Here is a 17820-nt window from a genome sequence, read left to right as displayed (position 1 = left end):
GAATAGATTATTATCAAAGCTGCGGACAATGCCTGGAGATGCGATGTTATCATTTTGCAAGTAATTAATTGCCGACTGACAGGGATTATTAGAAGCGAAAGATCTCGCGGTGACACTTCGGACGTGCTCATCGAGCCTGTAATTAAAGCCCGGGTTTGCATCTCCTACTAATGAACAACGGTACATGCATCTTGACGTCATCGATCGTTATCGCGCGAGCGCAAACTTCTCGGGGAGAGAGAGAGGACCTCGGAAAAGTTAAAATCGATCGTTGTTTTCAAGTAGGTATTTCGCTTAAATCTCTTCAACTTTATAACTTTTATTTCTTTCTCAGTTTTCAATCTTTGCTGTAAATAACAATTCTCTGAACAACGGATATAAGTTCGTATTTGTACTAAATTTTTTCCTTTTAACTTTTATTTATTTTCTGATTTATGAATTCTTTTATTAGATTTTTTCCAATAATGAAAAAGTATATTGAACTCACATCTTAGTATAGCTAAAATTAAATTAAACTTCCATTTTTTGCAACATAACTCCGCATCGTCTTCAAACGTTGAAATATATTTTTAAATAGTTGCTATTGCAAAATTTTTATAATGAATTAATTTGATGCGTTGGTTTAATTAATTAACGAAATCTTGTTCAGCGAGATTGAAGCATCTCAAGCCGTTTCTTAATTAATAGAACTAATCAAGCGCTCGTGTGTAAAAGCGAAAGACGACTCAGGGTTCCGTAAAACGGCGTGTTCCTCTATCTTTTAATTGGATTACCTATTTCTCTTCATATCCCACTTTTCACTTTTTTATACTGTGTCGAGTGGAACTTGGCCTTTGTCACACGCGGTCGTTCCTAATTAGGTAACACAATAGCGTTGATCGAATCGCCGACTGCGACGTTTATTTTTCCACGTCGATATCGCTCTCTCTCTATGTCGATAATAAATTCCATTACAACTTTTTCGAACGCTTTTTATTAATTAATTATTATAAGAGGTTCGTAGAGAGATAGTATCGGAAGACTGTTAGGAATTAAATTAGAGAGTAATTATAACATTGGAACGTTCTCCAATAATTAGATAGAGACGTTCCGATGATAATGATTAATTTAATATTTCTATTACTATTAAAAAAACAGCTTTGAAAATTTCACAGTGTATAATATCATTACTTCCATATTAATTCTATATATTTCACAAAAAAATCTTTGTATTAAAAAATCACGCAGATTAAGTCCTTTTTTATTGTTAAATGTTGAGAACATTTTTGAAAAATATTTTATCAAGATATTCTTGAAGGATTACATGACTATAACAATTACACCTATTTTATTTCTATAATTATCTTTATTTTACTCGGATCTTGTTTGACATGGGAGTTTTCAATAATGATACAATAATTTAAATGATTATGATTTTAATAATGCAATGAATCTTCTCAGATTTATCATTACGACTATATTAAGGAATTATATGAAAATATTTTTCTGGATAGTATTGCAATCTTATAAGCATCTCTATCATTATCGATTCTACATTCTTATTTTTAGATCGCTAATTGTTAAAACATTTCGAAGTTATATCTGTGATATATGCAATGTACTTTTCGACTCTGATTGACGCCTTTGAAGTACTAATTAATTATCGAAAATCGTTACACTTCTGCAAGTCACATAGATACGCTTTCTAATCGTCCAAAAATGCAGCGCGACACGGACAGGCTATTAGCCTGCGCTTCTTCAGGACCGAGAAAAGCGGTTCTCGCGCAAGCGCAACCCCGTAATGGGAATGGTTATGGATTTTCGGGCATCGCGACCTTCGCGTGTCGACCCACGCTCCTCCTTGCGCTCTGCATATTGTCAACTGACGTTGCTCGTATCGCCGGGATACCACCTCGCGAAGAACCCGGCGCACGCTTCCGCTCGGATGAACGAGCTCTCTCTTGCCGTAGTTGCCGTCGTACGCTACCAGCCACCCGCGTGGGCTGCTCTCATATTTTGCCATTGATCGGACATTCCAATTTTATCCATTCAGATCATCTTTGCGGTACATCTCGTATGCTGGATACGTCACTTAGGACTGATGACGAATTTAAATATAACCGCGTTTTTTCTGATGTGTATGTAAAATCTGGAGGGAGTTACCAATAGAGTTTTGCGAACTATAAAGCGTTTGGGAAGAAAGAATCTTACAATTTACAGACTTTACAGGTGTCAAAAAAGTAGATAATAAAATCACATGTTTTAGACAATTTGAAATGGATTCAAATTAAAGTGAAATTTTAAATTAAGATTTCATAAATGTTAATTTATTTAAATAAAGAAAATTTGCAAAAAATAAAAACTGATTTTGATATTTTTGTAAAGCAAATTTTTTAACAATCTAAATTTTACTATATTTGATATTATTTTTTAAAAAGTGTATTTAGTATTATATTTTTAATTGCACATTTATTCTCTGCCGAAAAGAAGAAAATACACAGAAACAACAGTTTTGTCGAAATATCTAAACATTTAGTTACATGAAGATCTGAAAATAATTTTGTTGGACCATTAGAACAATTATGTCACTCAAATTGTTCGCTAGAGTGTCAAAACTTTTTGCACTTCGCTCATCATGCTTGAGTGTCTCACATAATTATTTTGTTTGATCCAAAAAGTCATTTTTGAATCTATTTAGCTAAATTTTTTAGTTCTTCCACAAAATCGTGTAGATACTTCTTTACATGATGAGGAGCCGTTACCCATGCCGCTTATCTCTGCAAATGGCAGACTCTTTTTTTATTATACAAAGAGATTGTACGCGTAATCCCTTATTAACTTAAATAGCCAACTCGCTAAGAATCTGCTAATTCCGCGAACGTCAAAAAAGCGCTGGTGAATAGACTTGGTGGAGGCAAAAATGCGAAGGCGGATGTTCATACTGAACGTACTGTTTTATAGAAATGGCTCTCCTCGCGCGCGTGAGCTATTGAAATCGAGTCGTCTCTCCTCACACAATCACGTGTCCTGCTTTATATCTGTGTCCACTTCGAAGAGCTCGAACAGCACGAGCGATGTTAGGAAACGTGTTTACTCGTGGGTTTACATCGTCCCTACTCTCGCTCTCTCTCTCTCACTCGCCCTTTGTTCTGCTTTGCGATTCAATGTTTGATCTGTTTTCATCAATACGTTGTTCCCCTTTATGCCGAATATTTCACTCGTTCATATCATCGCATTATTGATACTATCTCATACCCGTCTGGAGATAAGACGAAGTACTTATGCTTTAAATCGGAATAAATGTATTATTCGCTGAAAGACAGCAGTCTGATGTCACTGCTATACTTATATCAATCAGTGGTATGTGCACTGTCTTTCAATGAGAACACATTAATTCCGATCAGTGAGCATATCTCTCTTTTAATCGGATTCATTGGTAGGCGGTGTATAGTCACTGACGATCACAGTATAACTCTGCAAATCAATAAGATTTCATTGATTCGGATTTAAAGAATGGCTTGATAAATGACGCAATCGCAGTCAGGAAATCAAATTGGAAAGTATTAAGTAACTATTAAGGATCTGGGACGATTTAAGCCCAACACCGTTGATTCAGCAAGTTTCACGAAGAAGTGAGCTTGTTTTTAGTTGTTTTTCTTTTAGTGTCTTTGTGATTGTTTTGCCCTATTTGTTAAATAAGAAAATAAGAGAGGAAAGATAGTCTTTCCTCTATTTTTTGGACTTGTTAATATCCTTATTAAATCACGCTGAATATTTTTATGACGTACCATATAAATATTCATAGTTCCGCCTTTATTGAGGATGCTTTAGATTGTGGTGGAATATAAAAGACTGTTTTATTATCTCGTCCCACGTTCAACAAATACAGTGGCGCATTAAGTCCACATGTTACTCTGCTCTTCTTTTTTCACGAGTAAAAGCAGAGCTCGGAAGTCGACCGCTTCCCTCTTGCAAACAGCCGCGGAATCGCATGTCGCGGATATAGTTAGTCACGCGACACAAAGTGAGTGTTAAAGCCGAGCGTTCTTTCTTGTTCAGGACGATGCTCTTCGGCGAGCTGTAATCGGAGAGAAGTAATTGAGATTTATAGTGATCTCTAAGTTATTCCTATCTACCGATAGATCATAAAACATGAAGTTTATAATGTATGAAATTTATATTTATTCGGTAGCATAATTAGCGATATAGATATTTAACGTGTAAACATATCGGAGAGATTTTTTGTTCTTAAAACTTTGTTGAGAAAACAATAAATTTTAATTTTTTTTTAGAAAGACACAACTACACCTAGAAAAAGTTTCTTTAATTTGAAGAAATTTTTTGGTTGCTTTTTTTGTTAGAATTAAAGAAATACTTTGATCGTGCAACACGAATTTTTTTTTTTTAATTAAAGAAATATATTTTTAGAACTAAAATAAATAAATTATTTCTTACACGTCTGTCAGTAATTCTTGGAATTAAAAAGTTATTTGTTTAAAGTTCTACAAATAATTTGAGCAAATAATTTATTTACTTTGAAAAGGACCAATAATGTCATTTCTTGAAATTAAATTAATTTTTATTTTCCTCAAAGATATTTTTACTTGAACTAAAAGAAAATCAAGTTAAAGAAACGCTTTCATTAATTTAAACATAACTTTTTTCTGATCGTAAAAAACCAAAATAAAAGCAGACTTTAATTTTTAATAATATTTTCTAAGTAAATTTATATACATTTTAGTTGTTTTTAATAAAATTATTCACTTTGAAAGTTTATTGTTTTTTTTCCAAAATACATAATTATAAAAAAATTTAACGTCGAAACTCGGTATGACAGAAGCTTACACGTAATTAAATTTCCGTCAAAGAAAAAATCGACACTTAGAATTCCCCACGAAGACGACGTTATGTATTGAGAACAGTTCTCCCAGTGTACACACTACTCAACCCTTATCTTGCAGCGGAAGTTGCACGGACACGTGCCTAGCGTGGATTCGTTCTTACAGCTCTTCCGCGATTGTGATTGACGTGGCGGTCGGGCCACGGTTTCCTTCGGAGGGTTTGATGGGACTTTATAAACGCTTTGGGCACTCTCGAACAGCTATCGCCCGTAAATACCCTCCGGGGTCGCATCTCTTGAAGCCTCACGATCGTAATGACTCCGTTTGCGCGACGACGACGACGACGACGAATCAGCTTGTCCTCTCTCTGGAGTTCCTGAAAGGAGGGCCTTTTGATTTGCGAGTTGGGCAAGATCGAACATGATACGAATCAATAGTGAAATAGACGATCGCCGCCAAGCACTTCTGAAATTACGAAGGCTTGTTGGCGATACGCGATGCAGAGGGGATGAATATGGATGAACGCGAAAGCAAAGATACCGAAATAGTCGGGAGGGATTCACGAGGGGATGGCGAATGCGAGAGGATAGGATACAAGCCTGGTGAGAAAAATGTCCGTTGCGGACGGCACTTGTCCATTGAGGATTCTGTTGCACACGTCCGCGTCCGCGTCCGTTTCCATTCATGATATGCTGTAACCGTTCTAAAATTAAAGGGCTTTGAATCGATTCGCACCGTCCGTATCACAAATGAGATAGGATCGCATTCGCATGGTCGAAAATGCACGGCAGTTAAAGGCTTTGATCGATGAATTCCTCTAATTATAGAATAGAACAGTTTTACAATTGACCAAAAGAGAATGTATAACATGTATATGTTCTCTTACACTGTTAAATATTAAAGATCAAATTTAAACAAATTCCTTGAGTTAAATAATATTTTTGTTATTTTTAACAAACTTCTATGAGTGGCGAAATTTATTATTTTAACACAAAATATGTAAAAAAGCAGCTTCATTTATTAATCGATCCATTTCTGTGGTTAAATTGTTTAGTTTCCAAGTCAATGGTGTCCGTTTTAATGTAAGCACCTAGTAAATAATAAATTAAATTTCAGTCAAATTTAACATTTCTATAGTTAACTTGTTCAGCTTCGTTGTTTTAGTTTAAATTGACGTCATATTAAGTAGAAGCAACGGCGACTTATAAGAATGATTAATAATAAATCAAATTGGGTAGAATTCGACACTACGAATTTAACAGTGTACGTAATTGTGAAGGGATTGAACACAACTCTGTGCTTCATTTCTTTATCTACCACCGTAATTTTTTCCCGTGCTGAAACATAGAGCCGTGTCGTGGCGAGATACCAGTGGCGGGTTATCTCGTCGGAAATTTTTCTCGGGAGCGCGAAAGAGCAGTCGAGCGTGCGGATCGAAGATGTCTGCAGGTATTCACGGAGTGCATTCGCGTCGAGTAGCAGACGCGACGCGGGGTCGAGAGAGTACACCGGGCGAAATAATCTCGCGCGCACTCTCCTCGCGGCTTACATCGGCCTTTCAATTTTCCGCGAGTGCAATGCACATCCGACGTGCGCGTTGCCCGTGGCGAATCGAGTCCCATCTCGGTCGCACAATCGCCATTCATCGGGCTTGGCGTGAAACGGAAAACTGTAGTGTGAAGCGTGCTTTGATTGTTGCAATCGTTCCTCACCATTTGCGAGGAGATAAGAAATGTGTAGTTTGGTGTTTGCTGTTATTAAAATGCAAATGTGTAATTTATTGAAATCGAGAAATTTATTTATTTATTTGTTTATGATTTATTACGTAATAATACATGATGCAATTTATAATTAATGTGCAGTATAATATGGAGACTAAAATACTTGTTGGTTATAATTAAATATATAAGTACTTATCAGCTTTTATGATGAAAATACATGCGCTGGATGTTAATTTATTAAAATTAGAATTTATTAATTTGTTAAAATGACCATTTAATTAATAAAAGAGCTGTTAATTAAAATTATCATTGTCAACATGATTTAAGAAATTTAACACTTTTAAATATTTTCCCGTACAATGTTTATTAATACGCACATTTTTCAGTAACAATCTGTGCAATTAAAAGTAATTATTTTTTAAATATTTTTGTGAAATTCTTGCGAAGTAAAGTTCTCACAACCGTAAAACAAGATGAGAGATCAGAATAAATTAAAAATAAGAAACAAGAAATAATTGCATATTTTAAAGATTATTACAGAAGTAAAATCTTAATGTATCAGAGTTTTTATAAAAAAGAAGAACTTTGCGGAAAGTAATCCGCGATTATAATAAATCGAGTAGAAACGGAATGCGAGGAACAGACTCGTGTCTGACCATGAACGTGTCTTGATCACTGATGCGTTCAGCTGGTTCTCACGATTGTTTTCCTCCGCTTTTGCGAGAACGAGTTTTACGTTTTAGTGCAACGAACGGTATAAACATCCGACGGTGATGTAAGTATGATCGAACCGGATACTCGAATACGCGTGTTCGCGCGATATTTACGAGCATACCGTGGGAGGAAGCGCTCTGTTACGATTACGATGATGCTGCACACCGGTGTATGTATCCCGTTAATGGACGTTGGTGTGTGCGTGCGTGTAAAAGCTACACACGCCGAGGATGATCTGACGGTCGAGAGCCGGGCTGCGGTACTCTGCGGCAATACGCGTCGCCATCTTGGTTTATCGATCTTGTTGCCTACCCTTCGCCCTCGTCCTCTTCAGCCGCCTCCCCGATCCTCCACCGTTGTTCGTTCACCCTCTCTTCCTTCCGTGCAATCCTCTTTCTTTTCTGCTCTCTTCCTTCTCTCTGTGTCCGCTCGACCCCGCGCGCGCGCGCTCTCTCTCTTCCGCTTTTGTTCCGCCCGACTTTTTGTCCTCGCGTAAGCTCGCGTACGCGCGGATGAGCATCGTTAACGTCTTCTTTCGCGCCATATTCGTCAAATTCTTGTCTGAATTGAAAATTCTACGTGCATTCGGTATTCAAGAGTACTAGAAGAAGGAGAATACAATACTATTCGAGTGGGAAGAAGATTGACTGTTGTTTTTTTATATTAAAAATGTATGAGATTGTTGAGAGTTTGCTCGAAGAAATTACGCGTGGCTTTTTAATTTTTGATCCATCACTTGAGTACCTAGCAATAAAAGTGTAAGAAGCGTAAAAGTTGCAAGAATTCCATTACTAACATTCTCAAACGATAAAAATATAAGAAGTCTTAAAGTTATAAAAATTCCATTACTTACATTTCTTAAAAATCAATTCGTTAAAAACCTTTGTAATTGTCAGTTGCTCGTTACTTAAAAACCATTCGCGTCTCTACTTCGAAACAATGATCATTCTTGTTGTTTTAGAAAGAAATGTACTTTCGAGTTATGCTGTTTAAAGATTGAATTGACAGAAACGTATTAATATTCTTTTCTCTTAGTATCAATAGCTATTAAAGTCGTAACGAGAGATTTAAAGTTAAGCGATAAAAGCAATTCATCTTTATCTTATTTCACGATTTCACTATTTTATTTTTAATTTGCGAATTATGAAGAAATTAAGTATTGAAAAAAATAAATTAAATTAAAAATTTATAAATAGGTTCTCAGTACAATGAAATTCTTGATTGTGCTCTCTAATTCTGAATTTCTAATCCCTCAAGTTGTACATACTCTAGTTCCAGTAATTTCCAACATAATCTCATCCAGTTTTAGACTGCCATTTTGCACATTTCTCCCCGTATCAGTATTCCATATCATCAGCTTTCATAAAGCGAGGACAACAGTTCTGGTCCCTTTGCGCAAAGGCTCGTCTTTCCAACGTTGTTTGCGATTCAAGTCATGCACATCGCGCGCGCGCGCGCTTCATTAATTAATAAACACCCCCTCGTCGGCGCAGAGCGCACCCCGGAAGAGCCGCTCGGCCGACAATACCCTCTCGCGTGCACTCGTTTGCAGTTAATTGTCGCGGCGGTGCACCGCAAGTGAACGCGAAACTTAATAATAAAGTCACGCCGGTCCCCCGGTTCACGGTCCTCGTTCAGAAAACGCGGCAAGAACAAGCGACCAGTCAAACAAATTTGTGCTTTTCTCATGGTGTAAAAACAAATAGGACGAGACCGGTCTTGAAGGGCCGCATCGCGGCTTTTTGCGGTTAGGAAGCTGAAAAAGATCGTGCGAAAAAGAACTTGATAATACAATTTTAGTAACTTTATCGTGTGAGCCTCTGAAATAAACAAATGAAAAATTTGATTACCTACCTTAACTTTGTGTTTGGTACTACGTGTTAAGACAAACATTCTTAACAAAGTTAAGGAGCTTACTGCTTTTCCGTCAATATTTCACAATTTACTCGTAACACGATTATCACGGTGATGAAAATTACGAGGTAAACTCTGTCACGGACGGATTTCTCCCGGAGGTGGAATGGATGAGAAGGATTCCCTGAGATAGCGCAGGGACCCTTTCTTGAGGGCCGCAACTGCGGGGGGGATTGTAATAACGATGACGAGTGACTGGCATTCGTAACACGATAACGACTGTGCGTTTCGAAGTGTCCGCGCAATTACGCGGACAGCTACGAGCGTGAAGCTCAATACAAATGGTCTAGAGAATCAAACCCGTGTAGTTTCCGTAATCGTGAGCGATGGATATATCTAATTGGCAGATTACACTGATGTATAGGGCATGTTAAGTGCGTTACATCTTACGACCTGTTGTTCAATGGAAATTTTGACTCAAGGGCAAATAGTGCACTTGACTGGAAACGCAAGGCCCTGCGCACAATAGAGGAATATTAAATATTAGGAATTGAAATTATAGAATATCAGTTTTCTTGATGAATGTTGAACGTAACTCTCAACGAATGCGAATAAGGCGAAAAATATAGTGCTTTATTGAGAAAACTGATTTTAAAATTTTAATCTCTCTTCCTAATCAAATGTGATCTAATCACGTATAATTGTTATTATATTTTAATTTACGTTATATTTTTTATTGATAATTTTATAGAATAATCGCATAAAAATTCATCGCTTTGCTTCTTCCGCGTTTTTATTATGAGTTTGGGTTTCTCTGTTCGTGAGAAGGTGACCCAGACGTACCAGCTTAGCAGGTCGCTGATTTAAACGCTGATTTAGATTCCCGGGAAAATCGGAAGAGGACACATGTCTGAAGAGAGTTTCACGCTTGGTAAACGTGGCATAAAACGAGAGCTCGACCGAGAGGCCCGGGCGCGTTTCGCCTAGGCTCCTCCGTGTAACTCGGTAAGCTTCTTATTGTCGACATCCGACGATTCGATTCGACGCTTGGGTTTAGTTCTGGTTTGGTCTCGTCTGGTCTGGTTTTGCCTGGGTGGGCTCTAAATCAACCAAGCGTAAGATGCGTAAAGATTCTTACGACAGACACTTCCATATCTACTATCGGAATTTCCCATTTGACAATTATAGTTTCCAAGTACTGCAACATTAAGAGTCAAGTGTGCTATGAACATGCGAAGAAAAAAAAACATTTTATTTGATACAAACGCTTGAGAAAATTCTGCGATAAGTTTTAATTGTGATACCTTAAATTTATTTAAAAAAAAATGTATTTTAATATTACTTTGAATTTATTTTTTGTACTTTCTTCTTTCGACTTATTGCGTTTGAGTTTGCTACATGGAAGAAATGTTTGAAAAATCATATTTTTTATCTTTGATGGATAGATAGATTTATATTTTAGTTATTTCGTACTAAATTGCAGTAAATATTATATAAATGATTTTATACAATAATATTATTAAGAAATTACAATAACTATAACAGTGAAATCATATAAAATTGTATGAAATTTTCTACATTATTTTCTCAAAAACCACGCTTTTCACAAAGTTCCTTTGGCATTTATCTCCCCGATAGATCGTCATGCCTGAAGGGTTTCATGTCAAGTATCATTCACAATCGCGACGTACGATCGAGTCGATTTTGCCGGGTGTCTGCCGTTCAGTTTCCAGAGAGTGCGTGTCTCTGCCGGGCGAGAAACTTGCTTACCGTAGTCTAGACTGGTCAAATTGGTAGGCCCCCGAGGATTACCAAGAGGGAGAATACTAAGGTGTAGTCGTCCGACAGAGGGGCAGGGGGAGAGAGAGAGGACCCTGCGTGAGGAATCCGCCATGGCATCCACCACATCTCACGGTTAACGCGTGTCGACGCGACAGGGGATCGTTAGCCACAGTATGCCAGACAATAATAAACAGTAGCTTGCCACCGCCGCTGTCATGGCTGAATGTTGGTATCACCATAATAACTGGCAGGTGGCCCGTGTAATCGCGACGTTCGCTCTTTGCGCCGAAAAACAAGCGAAAATTGCAGTTGGCCGACGAGCGTAATAACAAAAATCTCCCCTGCTCTCATATTCGGGATAATTGGAGAGATTGGGATAACGGCGACGTGTGTGTCTGCGTGTTAACTGTCTTTCGCAGATTGAGACTTTTGAAGAATTTTCATAAACGAGAGTCGCTTCTGTTTTTATTGTAATCCTCTGAACATCGTTTAATGAAATAAGCGAATTTTCTTCACGGATAACTGAAATCAAGTTAAATTAAATTATTATTATGAAAACGTGAAAATTTAATTTTTAAGATTGGTGACAAATGTACAATTAACTAAGTGCAAATTGTAAATTACAACTTAATTTACTTTAATCGATTATAGATTATAATTTTCTTTTAGAAATATAATACATAAATGATTTGCACTATTTTTTATTCTCTTTCTATTCGCGATTTTTAATATTTTTTAAGATATATACAGAGGAGGGTTACAAGTCGTGCGTATGGTAGGTAATTCAGGATGGTCCAATTTCCTGCGTTTCCCAATGTTTCCCTGGTGCTCCCCGTAATAAGTAATTTAATTGGGGAACGGGTGTTACCGATCAACGCGGTAATCGCTTCTCGTATAATCGGGATCGCAGTAATTTGGGATACCTCGCGTCTGTTTAGCCGCAGCTTGTCGGTTCGCCGCTTGATCGGATTACCTGCAAGACTACCTGTCGATTGTAACAAGCGTATAGAATGTCTCCGAATGACTACTACATTTTCTTTTTACGATAAATGCTGTGCGACTTCTGACAAAAATAAAAAGGTGCATTAACAATTTAGTTTAAAATGATGTCAATAAATTGAATTTGTTAACGAAAAGAGAGGATTAATTGGATAAGTTAAAATTAAATCAATGGTGACGTGTTGCTAATTGGATAATCACCTGATGGATGACAACAATAATCCGTAAATTGATGAGTTTTCAACAATTAACTCTCATTTTGTTCATTTAAACTACATTACAGTCAGGTTTGTTTAAAATGTTTAAATGTTATAATATTGATAATAATTTAAGTGATCTTTATTCCTAAAAAGGGTAATAATTTAAACATTATTGTTCTATTTTTTTCTGTATATACTACAAACGTTTTATCAGTGTAAATCTTTTAAACGTTACAATTTCAATTATTGATATATTTCCGATCGATAAGATATATCAATGAAATACTCATAATATAAAAGATTGTTGCAAAACGTGCATTTTGATTTCTCGTGGCACGGATTGCTGTGGCGAGTCGTGAATGTTTCATTCGCGCCAACTACCAGATCAAGATGGTAACATAAACGTCATAACTGTCAGGTATAATTTCCACCTTGACGGGCGTTTAATCTGCTAATTTGGCAGATGAAAGACAATTTGCTAAAGACAGTAGGTCCAGAAGGGTTTCGATATACTTACATTAAATATCAAAGTTGAAATCCTTACATAAATCCTATTCTTAACGCAAAATATGATCGATCAGATCTGTTACATTATTAAGCAACGACCCAGTCCAATTTTGCTGGAAAGTTTTTCTAAAGCTATGAGTTTATTGTTAAAGTATAAGTTTAAGGGAGTTTACTTAAATTTTATGTCACGTGAACCCGTATTCGCATCCGTCTTTTTACCGAACTTTGAAAAAGAATCAATCTTGAAAGATACGATTTAACAGAATTTAAGAATTAATTTAATATTGTACTTGCTATATATTCTTTTTATATTTTCTATTCTTATAATAACTGTGCTAGTTTTATTCTAATCTTTTATAGTCTATTTATTCTTATTTATTGGTAGCTTGAGATCCAGTAAATATCTCATCGCGGATGTAATATTATAGAGTGTTCCACAGCATCGTGCAAAATTTAATAGTATCAGATTTTGTAGGAGTAATCTTATCGCTGTTTACAAACTGCTGATACATTTTCCTAGTTAATCTCTGTTGAAAATGTAACTATTAATTGTGTATTGCAAGATAGAAAATTTTATTTTAAATATATCAATTGATATCTTAACTAACGTTATTGAGATTTACGTAACGACGCAGTACAGATTCGTTTGATGTAAAGCATTTGAGACGAATGTCTTTCATAAACATGATTTTCCGTGTTGTAGAAATCGAATTTGTGTAAAAAATTTCAGATCATGGAAATTCTGAGGATTAACGGTACCGAATGGATTTCGAAACGGTTGCTTATTTCGCGCGGAAACTTCCGTGAAGACAACTGTTCATTTAGGGGGATTTCTGTAGCTATTCTACTGAGACTAGCCACTGAAATATTCCATCTATTGTCCCCGTAATCTCGTTTGTACGCTCACGTTCGTCACTTGTGCGAGCCGTGTCATCGTTCTGCCCACGGCATTTCTTGCCGGTCTGATTCTCTCTCTCTCTTTCTCACCAGATTTACTTTATGTTAAACATATTTGTGGAGAAAGAGAGAAAGAGAGTGTATATATATATATATATATTCTCTCTTTATACATATATATACATACGCGACTTGACGTCATATATCCCTGACGCACGCTCAGCGAAGCGCAAAGTGTCGGCGCTACGTTTGAAGAATTAAAGCGGATGTCGCACGGGATAGGCAATCGATGAAGGTATTTCTGGTCCTCGTGATTTTATGATTTGACAGTAGGATATGCAGAAGAAAGTAAGAAACGGTAGAGGATAAAGAAAAAGAGAAAATGTTATTGCGCAATTTTAACTTTTCATTGAATAGAGTTTAAATTGACATAAAATAACGATGACGATTGTATCTAGAATATGAATTCCAAATCGTTTATCGAAGAATAGATGTAACAAGATTTTTACTTCTCTTTTTATCTTCTTTTAATAACTAATGGAAAGTATTGATATTAATTAGCTTTTACATTTGTTATCGTTAGTGAATCCTGTCTTCGCAGGATCCCAGAAAAATTCATCCTCTTTCTAAAATTAAAAAAGCATCGCGAACTTGCGTTTTGGAGTATCCTTGTAAAGTAGATACCTCGTTTCACGGGATATCGATTTTATGAATCATATCGTGGATTCTAATCTCGCCGTATTTCCGGTCGTCCTGTATTTACCCGTAGTATCGTGGGACACACGAACGAGCATGAAATAACAAGGTGGGTGGAGCAGAGGAGCGTTTCCTTTCGTTAAAGTAGGAAATCTCGCGTGGTCCAACGTGGATCGTGAGAACGACCCGTAGGCGTTCCTCGTGGGCCTACCCGTACGCGTGTCTCGTTAATTCACCCGTCTAATGACACGGAACCTCCGTGCCATTATTAGACGTAATCCGTTAATAGCGCGGAACGCCGGCAGTGATCGCTAACTCTTTCAGAAAGTCTCTTTACGAGCATGGGGTGGGGTGATACATATATTTTGCAATAAATAAATATTAGAGTTCTGAGTATCTCATTTTATACTAATCTATGAATGTTACACTTTTTTTTATTTTATTAACACTTATATGTAAATTATGTATGACATATGTGTAAATTGCTAATTATATAAAGATTACGTAATGTTCTGAAGTAAAAATCTTTTCACATACAACCTTTTATTCAATATATTTTTATGCTAAAAACTAATACAAATTTATTAATTGAGCATAAATTATTTTGAATAAATTGACAACGCTATGACCAGTTAATTAATTTATTGATCTTTGAGGAATTAAGATAAAAGCTAATATGCATTTTTTTTTGGCGAGGACATGAGTACAAATGAAAAGCGATGTCGATTGAAATTTATTCATGCTAGTACCGTACGAATCGAGGTCATTAAAAATTTGCGAAACATTATTGGGCGAAGCGTACAAAGGACCGCGATATATCGAGAGGCGGGGTTTCCAATCGACATTAATCCCGTAAATTCTACGGCAGGGACTGCGAGTCCTGACCGTACAACGTGTAATTGGTTCCTCGCGCAGCTGGGATTCTCAGCGAGCGAGTGGTCTGTTTCACGGTTAGGCACGGACGATGACCGCGGATACGCGAGGAAATATGCTGCGGGAACATCTCGATGCGAGCGTGGGATGATTACAAATATTTGGCGTGTTGACTGCATTTTACGTGGCGGTCCTACAGATACGTTTAAATGTTTGATATAAAGGAAAGAGGATGCCAAAATTGAGAAATCTCGAGTGAGAATTAGACTCGCTTTTAACAAATTCACTTCGCGGAGGGACAGAACAAGGATGTGCTTATGTTTATTTTATTTACGTAAAAAAATTTTTTGTAAATAGCAATTACAGATTTTTGCAGTTTTGTTAATTTTCAAGAATTAAAATGTAACAAAAGGAACATTTTAATTCTAAGATCTTTCCTCCATCCAAGAAATTTTGTCTTTTTTCGAGAAATATTCCGAGCTATCCGGAGGTGGTAACTTTTCGGAAGTTTATCCGGCGATTGCTCTGTTCTGCTGATACGATCTCGTTCGAGGGCATTCATAATGCCTAACTCAATTACGTGTAATTGTGCACGGGGTCACCCCACCACCGCTATCACCATTACCGTTCCCGGCAACGCGGTATAGCTACTTCGGCTGGCTGTTGGAAAGGGTGGAAGCGCGGCTCAAAGGGGTTATTTTAGGAGCTGGAAGGTGGCCGTCCGATGGGATGCCCCACGCTTCTCTCTTTCTCTCTCTCTCTCTCTCTCTCTCTCTTTCTACCCCTCGACGACCCGTTTCCATTCTTCGCGCTGAAACTCCCGCCACTCTGTGTCGCGGGTGTCACTAGGTTGACATACGTGGAATCCTGAAGCAGTTCGTCGAGTAAATAGATCGGACATTTTTCGGTCATTGGGCTAATATTACTGTGCATTCGAAACAGAACAGCGATGTATCGAACCGCGCGAAACATTGATTGAAACATATTTTTAAATGTTACGATTTGTTTCAGAGATTTAAAACACAGACTAGATTCTAATTTCTTCATTACTCGAAATATCATTTTATTAACAGATGATTACAAATCATATATTATAATGTAATATTCTTTTAAATAAAATTTATTAAACAGGCATCATCATTTCTGTTAAGTTAATTGAAATTTTGTTAAATAAGATAAATAATACGTCCAATGATGGAATAATGATAGTTTGTGAAAGGTTTTTCGGAAATGTTTGAGACGAAAAGAAGTAATCGATAAGAACAGAGCAAACGTTTAAGCGAATTTTGTCGCGATTCGTGTTTATTTGAAGCTTGCAAGAATTATATCCTCTGAGCGAGGACAGTGACGACGCTCTACGTCTCCAGATTCGCTGTGGTGCCATAAACGATCCCCATAAAGTCGTATCCGCGATACATCTAGGAGATACACACATAGGTATAAATGCAGAGAAAAATACGATATGTAACACGTAGAAAGTGCCAGCGATACAATCAACTGTCGTAAATCGTTCCATCCGACGTTTTATGTTTGCACACACTGTCTGCATTTTCACAATTTCCCAAGCGCAAACGCTTATCGCTGACGGTTATTGAGAACTTTTGCTTGACGGTAATTTTTGATTCTTCTAAAGAGATTTAATTTTGTGTAGATTGATAATTGTAGATTGATAATTGAAATTTTTGAGCAATTAATGAATCGGTTGTACCCATGATACAAATCAGATATAACCGATAAGGAAATTTGTTCCATTAAATTTTATCAGTTACTTATCGCAAATAGATCTTAAGGAATTTATATGAAAGTATTAATATAACAGATTGATGAGAGTTTCATAAAAATTGTACTTATTAAATTTCCAATAAACGAACACAAACGCAATGTATTTTCTTTCGTTCGAATTTCAGTATATCCAAGCAAACAGAGCTTGATCGTTATTTACTTTTATGTTTCCTCGGTAAGCCAGCCGCCGTAATTCTGTGTAAGCATCATCGCTTCTCCATCGAAGAAATTTCATAAAGATCGCATTTCATAAAGATCGCTCGCACACGCGAAGGAATTTCCGCGAAGGATGATAACCGAAATTGCATTTCTGATTCGTCGAGGATACTTTCAGGATGCAGGGAAGCTGTTTTCAAACACGAGCACACGGGATTTAGCTACAGGGAAGAAGGATGGGACGAACATCTGGAGGATTAAATCCCAACCTTCTCTCTCTGTCTCTCCTTCCTTCTCTTCGTCTCTCTTTTCCGTCTGTTGGCAAATTGACGTTTACGTGTTGGAAAAGCGCGAGCTCATCGTCGGCGAGCTCAAAGACGACAATGGTGGGCCTGCCTAAGATGATCCACGCAAAATGCATCGCGTCTGCCGCTTAATTAACTTTAATTAATCCATGCCGCCCGGTGATTTCGCATCTCGCCGAGATTAAGAGCAGCGAGATTAACATACCGACGGCTTAGCATTCCGGCGTATGTTTCTCATGAGCAAGTATGTGTGCACGTGTATGTAAAACTTGTGCTTGGAGAAATGACTTTCCGAGGATACGTTCGGGGAGGCGAGAATCGTTGGAATGCATACTAAAATTTGAGTAATATATATTTGCAATGTTATTTAACCATGTTATCGAAATAATCGTACACTTAATAAATTAATACATCTCTGAATAAAAATAGTAACATGAATATAAATTTCAATCAAGGATAAGAAAGAAATTGGATAAATTTTAACGCAAAGTTATATCTGATCACTTTCTTTCTC

At 36.9% G+C, this 17820-nt stretch overlaps 1 protein-coding gene across 1 annotated transcript in view; it reads left to right on the top strand.

Moving 5' to 3' along the window:
- LOC105195964 (stress-activated protein kinase JNK) overlaps nt 1-17820 on the top strand; it is a 159438-nt gene that overhangs the window by 19961 nt on the left and 121657 nt on the right. The gene's annotated exons all lie outside the window — the stretch shown is intronic.

This window comes from Solenopsis invicta, chromosome 12, assembly GCF_016802725.1.
Source record: "Solenopsis invicta isolate M01_SB chromosome 12, UNIL_Sinv_3.0, whole genome shotgun sequence".
NCBI lineage: Eukaryota > Metazoa > Arthropoda > Insecta > Hymenoptera > Formicidae > Solenopsis > Solenopsis invicta.
Note: the sequence above shows the minus strand (reverse complement) of the source record. Positions and strands in the feature narration are given on the sequence as shown.